General features: G+C 39.2%; 1 long non-coding RNA gene across 1 annotated transcript in view; it reads right to left on the reverse strand.

Annotated features, from left to right (window-relative positions):
- The window catches only part of LOC138177715 (uncharacterized), a 1,162-nt gene extending 667 nt beyond the window's left edge, over positions 1-495 (reverse strand). The window contains exon 1 of the long non-coding RNA XR_011172551.1: positions 75-495. This is a non-coding gene — a long non-coding RNA (uncharacterized lncRNA). The remainder of the gene's footprint in view (positions 1-74) is intronic.
- Between the last annotated feature and the right edge of the window lie 8,340 nt (positions 496-8,835).

Below are 8,835 nucleotides of genomic sequence, written 5' to 3' on the forward strand. Positions count from 1 at the left end.
ACCAGTGGACAGTATTCACTCTCTGTCTGCAGGACAGTCTCAGGCCTTCTTAACCAAATGCCAGGTTCCAGGACTTCTTCAACAGGACAGTCTTTCACCAGTGGACAAATCTGGCAAAATAACATCAAAACAGACAGACAAAGTACCAGCAAAACAGCCATGTCTCCTCAGTCCTTGGCAGCTCAGGGGGCAGGTCTCAAAAGTCCAGGGCAATTCAAAGCGGCCACCAGCAATTTTTTTAGTCTCTCTCTCTCCACGAGGTGCTGCTACCAAAAAAAAAAAAAGCTTCCGCCTCTCTCTAGTGTCTCTCCAAATCTACGTCACCAGCTCCTCCCAGTCAGGACTTTCTTTTCACATCAAAAAGTCCATCCCACAGGTGGGATTAACAAGCTCTGGGTTTTAATACAATCAATTTGAAAACCAAGCCCAATACAGGGGAATCTCCACATTCCATTACTATCACATTCCACCCCTCCAGGATCCTTGGCCTTACAATCTCAATCTAAATGCCATGGATCCTGGAACAAATAGAGGCACTATGCTTTGTACTCCTTACAGACTACGCCATAATGTAATGTAATACCAAAAGAAGGCAACTTCCCAGGTTCAAAATACCAGCATAGGTGCTCTCTATTTGTTCCAGGATCCATGAGACCATTAATCATTTTAAATGAAATTTATTGTGGAGCATAGTTAACCTGGGGACTGCCAGGGGTAGCCAAATCAGGCAGCCCTAAGCATACATATCTCAGTGTTTATATAGAAAAAAGTCACAACATAGTTGTTACCAGGGGGAAACCACAACTTAGAGCAATCAGCTCACTGCCTAATGATTACTGCCCAGGGGTTAGTTTGTTGCCCAACTGGAAAGTTCCCAAATCTATTTCGAGAACTGAACAGAAGGAGTGTACTATGGGCTTTGGGTAGCAGGTTTTGGCAGGTTTACTTGGCAACTTTGCTGCCTAGCCAGGCTTTGTTGGTTTTTGGACAGGTTTCCTAGGAAGCTCTCCTATCATGGGGAGAGATTGGGGATGTAACAAAATGGGGGGTTACTACATTGGATCAAACAGAATTATACTAATCTGCCTTCCACATACCAGCCTTTCATATATTAGAAGATGGCTTTCATGTACCCCCTATGTAACACATTTAACTGTCCTGGTTCCAAAGTAAGAGGATGACATTTTCTTATGTTGTCCTCAAATTCTGGGAACATACCCTATTTAGGGCTTGTGAAAAACATATGTATTAAAGAACAGAATAAAGTCTTTTAATCAATCACTGTATTTGGCAGAGGTGAGCTCTGTGCCTCCCAGGTGGGAAGGGTCATTCACTGGCACATGGATGATTATGGTGAGCATGTAAAAGTGCTTCAACCCCACAGAGATGGAAAAAAAGAAAGAGCTCAAAAAGACGTAAGAAGACAGAACACGGGAGAGTAGTTAGATTTGTTCTAATAGGATAGAAGTTACAATTAGCATTATTTTTTTTTTAAAGTAGAATGAGCTGGTAGTACTTTTCCAGTGCCTGGAATCTGGACATTTTTGAGCAGACGGTGAATATGAAATAGCCAGATGCTAGAGGGTATAATAAATAGAGGCCTTAGACACAGGATGCCCCGAGTTCAAATTCTGTTTCAAATTATCAACAGTATGTCTTTGGGCAAATCATTTAACCTCTCTCTGCCTCAGTTTTCTTGTTTATAATATAGGGGATAATCAAGAGTGTGCTGGGGCCAGCTCAAAATAGTTCTCAAGAGCCAACTGTATGAGCATTTATATCACTAATTTTTCCTGAACCAAGTATCTTGTCTCTAAAACAAGGACTGTTGCCTTTTTTCATTTATATACATAAGCAAAAAATGAATATGATGAACACCTTTCAAATTATGTCGACCAGCATTTTCTTCATAGGTTAAAGACTCAGCACTTAAAAGAATCAATGTCTCCCAAATGAAGCTGACCTTTCCCAAGCAACCTGGAAACACCAGAGAGGGCAGGAAGTTAAAGTGATGAAATAACCCATGGACCACTTTGGCCCTCTTTCTAGGGAGAAAATAATGGTGATGATGATAATAACTAGCATTCATATATAGCACTTTAAAGTTTGCAAAGCACTATCTAGATGTTATTTAATTTAAGCATTACCACAACCCTGTGAAGTGGGTATGAGAGAAGCAAGAGGAGAGGAGAGGTGATTCAATTCAATAATTCAGCAAACATATATTAAGTGTCTCCTGCATGCCAGGCACTGTGTTAAGTGCTGGAGAATACCAAAAAAAAGACAAAAACAAAGACAGTTCCTATCTTCAAGGAGCTTACGTCTAAAGGTGGAAGGAAGATAGCACACAAAAGGAAACTATAAAGAGGAAAAGAGATCACCAACTATCCCCCCCTCAATTCCCTCTCCCTACTCAAATCCAGACTCAATGGAACCACCTATGCTAGCTAAAATTCAGCAGTCTGCTTACCATAGTTCCACAATCATCTCCAACTTCTGTCTCGTGCTTCCTTAGTCTTCCCACAAGCTCCTTTTCCAAAGGGTGATGAGAGGAGGGTAAACTTGTGAGTCTGGGGACTCTCTGGTCAATAGGCTGTGTCTCTGTCCTCAAGTCTTTTTGTCCATTTCAGATGTGGCCAAAGCTAGACAAAGTTGAGGACTCGGGGCATGGCAGAAGCACAGAAAATGAGTATCAACACTAAGAGCCTGGTGGCCTTGGAAGGAATAAATTCTTATATCTCCTTCCCTTTCTTGACTCTACCCTGAGATGTCTCATTAGCACCCAAAGATGCAGAGCATGAACAGTCAAGAAAAGAGCATTGGATGCTGAGCCCTATTACATTCTGAAGTCTTGCTGAGGATAGGCCATTCTGTGGAGACAAAGCAAGATTCAAGCCTCTAAAAAAGATAAAAGGTGGGTTATTCACATCACCCTCTAAATCAAGGTATATGCCTATTTCCTCACCTCTGCTATGTCATACCCTGTCTCCTCACTCTTTTTATCACTGATTCCTTCCATCTCAGGATGGAACGTAGCATTTGTGAAAACTAACTTCTGCAACTGTGCAATGGATTTCATGACTTTTCACCTCTTTGGGGACTTTATTTAACAAACATCCCCTCTCTTACACCTAAGCTGAATTTAAGGTAGTGCTTTAAGTTTTTCAATGTATTTTATATAAGTGTAGGGACTAAACCTCTGACAGCACTGCTATTGGGAAATCCTAAGTGAGGAACCTCCTTCTACCAATGCAATTTGGCACTTTCTCTGCGAGTCATCATCTTAGGCACTTGCCTGGACTTCTGAGATGTTAAGTAATTCACCCAAAGTCACACAATTAATATGTGTCTAAGGAAGAACTTGTTCCATAGTTTGCTAATTTCCAAGTCTGAGAGAGAGGTACTACAGATATTGTTATTCTCATCTTACAAATCAGGGAACTGAAGCTCATAAATGTGAAATGATTTCCCCACGATCACATGGCTAATAAATTCCAGAAATGGAATTAAAACTTTTTCCCAGATCTAACATTATTTCCCTTACATCACTCTGTATTTTTCACTGATTTCTTCCTCTCTACTTAGAAATTTGCTGAGTTCATCCTTAGGCTAAAATATGCATCTCCTTAAACCTACTTTAAGCCATCATCCTGGTTTCCAACTCTATATGTCTCCAGTAGTTACTCTTTCCAAGGACACCGGGTATCTATTATTGCCTAATCCAGTGGCCAGTTTTTGATTCTCGTCTTCCTTGACTTTCTGCACTATATGTCACTGTTGACCACAGTCAGATTCTTGAGACTCTCCTATCTTTTGGTTCTTTTTTTTTTCATTTTTCAAATGCTTTATTAACTTCTGATTTACATCATTCATTTCTGCCACATTTTGAATTACAAATTTTCTCCCCGTTTTGCCCCTACCCAACGCCCAAAAATAGCAGTTCCCCAGTATATTTCCTCCTCCAATCTGCTCTGTCCCATATCTACTCCCATACCTCCTTTGACTTTTCTAGTCGGGCATGGTGGATGTCTATGCCCCAGTGCCTGTATACCTTATTTCCTAATTACATGTAACATAGTAATATATATATATATATATATATATATATATATATATATATTATATAGGGAAGATAAGCAGTTCAGTATAGGTTGTACATGTGTAGCTTATGTAAAACATTAACATAGTAGATATATTGTAAAAGACTGACTATATTTCCCTCCCTCCTATCCCACCTCCCACTTGATCTATTCTCTACTTTCATCCCGTCCCTTTTCAAAAGTGGGTGCTTCCAACTTCCCTCCCCCCCAGCCTGCCCTCCATTCCATCATCCCACCTCTTATCCCCCTCCCCGTACTCTCCTGAAGGGTGAGATACTCCATTTAGTGTGTATTTCATTCCCTCCCCAAACCAAATTCAATGGGAATAAGGTTTACCCATTTCCTTTTGCCTTCCTATCCTTCCCCTCCATTGTAATCATTTTCCCTTGCCTCTTCTATATGAGATAGCTTAACCCATTCTGTCTCTCCCCATCTCCTCTCATTATGTTCCTCTCTCACCTCTTAATTTCTCCTTTTAAGTCTCATCCCTTACTATTCAATTGGTCCTGTGCCCTCTATCTATGTATACATGTAAACATATATACACACATTCACATATGTATTCGTACACCCATATACCCTCCGATATAGACATATATATATATATATATATATATATATATATATATATATATATTCCCTTCAACTATTTCATAATGAGAAAAGTTTCATCAATTACAATTATCATTTTTCCATGTAGGAATGTATATAGTTCAATTTTAATAAGTTCCTTATGATTTCTTTTCCCTGTTTATCTTCTCAAGCTTCTCTTACTTCTTGTATCTGAATGTCAGATTTTCTATTCAACTGGTTTTTTCATCAAGAATACTTGAAAGTCCTCTATTCCACTGAATGACCATATTTTCCCCTGAAACATGATACTCAATTTTGCTGGGTAGGTGACTCTTGGTTTTAATCCCAGCTCCTTTGCCAACCAGAATATCATATTCCAAAGCCTTTGTTCCCTCAGTGTAAAAGATTCCAGATACAAGATTATCCTGATTGTGTTTCCACAATATTCAAATTGTTTCTTCCTGGCTGCTTATAATATTTTCTCCTTGATCTGGGAATTTCAGAACCCGGCTATAATATTCCTAGGAGTTTTCTTTTTGGGATCATTTTCAGGAGGTAATTGGTGGATTCTTTCAACCTCTATTTTGCCCTCTCATTCTAAAACATAAGGACAGTTTTCCTTGAGAATGTCTTGGAGGATGATTTCTAGGTTCTTTCTTTGATCATGGCTTTCAGGTAGTCCAATAATTTTTAAATTATCTCTCCTGGATCTATTTTCCAGGTCAGTCATTTTTCCCATGAGATATTTCACATTGCCTTCTATTCTTTCATTTGTTTGGATTTGTTTAACAGCATCTTGACTTCTCATAAAGTCATTTGCTTCCCTTTGCTCCAATCTAAATATGAAGGAATGATTCTCCTCAGTGAGCTTTTGAGATTCTTTTTTTCCATCTGGCAAATTAGGCTTTTTAAGTCATTCTTCTCCTCACTGCCTTCTTGAGCCTCTTTTGCCATTTGAATTAGACTGTTTTTTTAAAGTGTTATTTTCCTCAGTCATGCTGTTGACTCCCATTTCGTAATTTTCTTGCATTGTTCTCATTTCTGTTCCCAAATTTTCCTCCACTTTTTTATCTGCTTCTTAAGGTTTTCTATGGCCTGTAACCAGCTCGTATTTTCCTTTGAAGCTTTAGGTGCAGGAGTTCTGACTTCACTGTCTTCCTCCTGTTCCATGCTTTGCTTCTTTTTGTCCCCCAAATAGGAGTCTAATGTTGGATTCTTCTGTTTGCTTTGCTTCCTTTGCCTGGTCATATTGCTACTTAATTACTTGACATTTGGTCTTTTTGCCACAGTAGGACTCTGCTACCAGACAGGGGAGCTTCATACCAAACCCTGGGGTTTTCTCAGCTGCCGGAGGTATTAGTTGGGTGCCCTCTCTGAACCCTCCACATGTTCTGGCATGTTGGTCACACAGCCCAGGACCTCCACCCTAGGCCACAATCCAGATCCAAGCAGGTTAAAGCAAGAGTGATTTCCCCTCAGACTGGGTCACTTGGTCCTCTACACCCTGCAGGCCAGAAGCTGATGCTGCTATGTGGTGGCAGCTGCACAGCAGCTTTCAGCAGCTTCTCACCTCAGGGGGCAAAAGCTGATTCACTCCCAACTACTGGGTCCTAAAGTCCACACTTCACTGACCTCTCACTTTGTCCTTAGAATCTATTTGTTGATAATTCTGGATTGCCACAGCTGCTAGTGATCTGGAGTTCCTCCTGCTGGTGGCTGGTCAGGCCCACCCTGAGGCTAAAACCTCACCTTGGGGCTGGGCCCAGCTCCCAGAGTGCTGCGCTGGCCACTTCCTGCCTGCCTGCTTGGCTGTCCTCAGTGGGAAGTTAGCTTCTCTGTGTCATTTTTTGCATTCTGTAGCTCCAAAGTTTGTTCAGAGTACCCTTTTACATGGATTGGAGGTGGTGAGAGCCGGAGCAGCATGAAGGTTCTGTTTCTACTCTGACATCTTGACTCCACCCTTTTGGTTCTTCTTATGACTCTCAGACCATTAGTTTATCTTCCTTCCCCTATTCATTGTTTTCCCCTCCTCCTTCCCAAAAATATCTGTCATCAGTCTTCTTCCCTTCTTTCTCTACATGTTCTCATTTGATAATTACATTCATTTTCTTGGGTTCATTCATTACCCCTATAGAGATGACTTGCAAATTTTTATTATAGACATATCCTTTCTCTTGACCTCTAATTGGAAGAGAGAACAGATAGTGGGGGGGGGGAGGAAGAGAGGAAAAAAAAAACAGATATTTGTTAAGTACCTACTATGTGACAAGCATTGTGCTACTTTTGACTCAAGCTACTTTCTTCTTTAAACAAAACATACTTTTATTTATTTTGTTAAATATTTCCCAATCCATTAAAAATAATTTAACATTCACTTTTAAGTTTCAAATTCTCTCCCTCCATCCCTCTTCCAGTAAACTAGTATATCATCCATTTGCTTTCTAACTTAATTTATTTCCATACAGACACTTTATATTTTGGTTAACTCAACTGTTCAATGTTTTCTAATTATCCTGGCCTTTCCCACCTCCCTATTCATGTAGACTACCTCCCCCTTTCTGGAACCCATTTCCTCCACATCTCTACATATTAAAATCCTTCCTTCCAGGCCCAATTCATTAAACTTTCTTTTATTCCCAAGTTGCAAGTGATCTCTCCCTATTCAGATTTCTCAGTGAATTTTGTCAGATCATCCTTACTATTGATCACATTTGGTCATACCATAGTTACTTGTGTATATGTCTTAATCCCCTTAGTAGTTTACAGAATTCTTTAGGGCAGGAATTGTGTGTTTTTCCACGTAAGGTAAATATATAAAGTTCTTTGTATACCTCAATGTATTTTATAGATATGTTATTATTATTCATAAACAACGCATTTATGCTTTCCTCAAAAGAATCCTGTGAATTATAGGGGAAAAAGATAATTTCCATTTTTAATATAAGACATTGAGGCTTTTTGAGGTTAAGTGCTTTTGAAATGATCATGCTAATCAGTATCTGAGTTAGGATTAAAGCCCAGTTCTCTTAACTCCAAGACCACGTACACACCTTTATCTTAGTAGCCTCAATTCTTCTTAGATATGGTGTTGTGCATATTTTATGGGTTTATTAAATAATGAAATCTTGAATTTAATGAGCAGTAACTAGGTCAGTGAAACCCTAAATAGAATTAATACAATGTGCAGAAAAGTGTAATTCACAGTACAGTGGTAAACATTATCTTGATTAGATATTTGGTTAATTTATCTGTTCCCATTTGTGGTTCTGATGAGCAAAACCACAGACACTGGTAAAAAGAAGGGTACTCAGTCATTTTTGATACCATCACCCAAGAAACAGTTGGTGTTTTCTTCCCACAGTTTTCATCCTTGGTGAGCCATAAATGAATCCCCAACCCAGTGAGCCATTGAAAATGCCCAAATCCCACATAGTGGGAACAAACCAGAAAGTGCAACATGATTCTTAAATGACTGGAATATAAATGTGAGAATTCTCAGGCTAACACTCTATTGAGCTCTGTAAGTTATGATTTAACTATATATACATCCCTTTTACCTTTTTCATTATCTTTGCCAACTTCTACATGTTTATAACATCTACTCTCAAACCTGCAGTCTACAGAATACACACAAAACAGATAAGGACAAGAGACATTTTTTTGTTCTCTACCCAGGGTTGGGATAAAGGCTGGAACAACTTAACAGTGTTTTGCAAAAGACTAAATTTGTGACTGATGGTCCAGAAGAAATACTTTAATATTTTAAGGGTTGTATGCAGCTATATACAATACACCTATGTAATTCAGTTTTTTTCAGCTTTATAGATAAATATGACTTCTTAGTTCCACTTAGATCCTTTCTTTTAGAGTACCTTGGTTCAAATCCCAGCTCTGCCTCATATCATTGTGTGACCTTGGGCAAGTCACTTTACTTCTCTATGTTTCAATTTTCTACTCCATAAAATGAAGCAGTTAGACTAGATGATGTCTAAAGTTTCCCCCAGCGATCAATATGATACTATAATCCTACCCATACATCTACCTTGAATACAATGTATTAATCAATGTATGGTTAGGTTTCCCCCATTTCTTTCTTTTTTTTGCCTTTTTTTGGGGGGGAGGGCAATTGGGATTGCGACTTGCCCAAGGTCACACAGCTAGT

This window comes from Petaurus breviceps, unplaced genomic scaffold (genome assembly GCF_028583685.1).
Source record: "Petaurus breviceps papuanus isolate PSGF00001 unplaced genomic scaffold, PetGlider_PUasm1.0 90444, whole genome shotgun sequence".
NCBI classification, from domain to species: domain Eukaryota; kingdom Metazoa; phylum Chordata; class Mammalia; order Diprotodontia; family Petauridae; genus Petaurus; species Petaurus breviceps.